At 54.7% G+C, this 647-nt stretch overlaps 1 long non-coding RNA gene across 1 annotated transcript in view; it reads right to left on the bottom strand.

Moving 5' to 3' along the window:
* Window positions 1-177, bottom strand: part of LOC118452302 — a 16,794-nt gene extending 16,617 nt beyond the window's left edge. Inside the window, exon 1 of the long non-coding RNA XR_004842038.1 lies at window positions 59-177. This is a non-coding gene — a long non-coding RNA (uncharacterized LOC118452302). The remainder of the gene's footprint in view (window positions 1-58) is intronic.
* Window positions 178-647: the final 470 nt, after the last annotated feature.

Genomic DNA, 647 nt, shown 5'->3' with positions numbered 1-647 from the left:
TGAAAAGCTGCCCGACAGAAAAGCCCCTGGGGGTGTTGGCCAAGGGCCAACTCAACACAAGCCAGCAGAGTGTCCAGTTGTCCAAGAGGGCCAAGGGCACCCTGGCTTGTCTGAGGAGTGGTGTGGCCAGCAGGAGCAGGGCAGGGACCGTGCCCCTGTGCCGGGCACTGGGGAGGCCACCCCTCGAATGCTGGGGTCAGGGTTGGGCCCCTCACTACAAGAAACATGTTGCCTCCTGAAAAGAGGCTGTAGCGAGGTGGAGGTCAACATTTTTCCCTGGTAATGAGCAATGAGATGAGGGGAAACGGCCTCAAGTTGTGCCAGGGCAGGGTGAGGTTGGACATTGGGAACAATTCCTTCCCCTTGGGGCTGTCAGGCACTGGGAGGAGCTGCCCAGGGAAGGGGTCGAGTCCCCACCCCTGGGGGGATTTAAAAACTGGGCAGGGTGCTGAGGGCCAGGGTTTAGTGGTGGGATGGCAGGGTTAGGGGAACGGTTGGGCTTGTTGAGCTTAAAGGTCTTTTCCAACCCGAAAGATTCTATGATTCTATGATTTTACAAAAGAGCTCCTCAGTGGCAGCTAGGAGGGATTGCTCCTCAGCCTGTAGTAATTAAAGATTTCTAAAAATTAAACAACAAAAAAAAAAAC

Source organism: Egretta garzetta, unplaced genomic scaffold, assembly GCF_000687185.1.
Source record: "Egretta garzetta isolate BGI_Z169 unplaced genomic scaffold, ASM68718v1 scaffold565, whole genome shotgun sequence".
NCBI lineage: Eukaryota > Metazoa > Chordata > Aves > Pelecaniformes > Ardeidae > Egretta > Egretta garzetta.
This window is presented reverse-complemented; position numbering and strand designations above follow the sequence as displayed.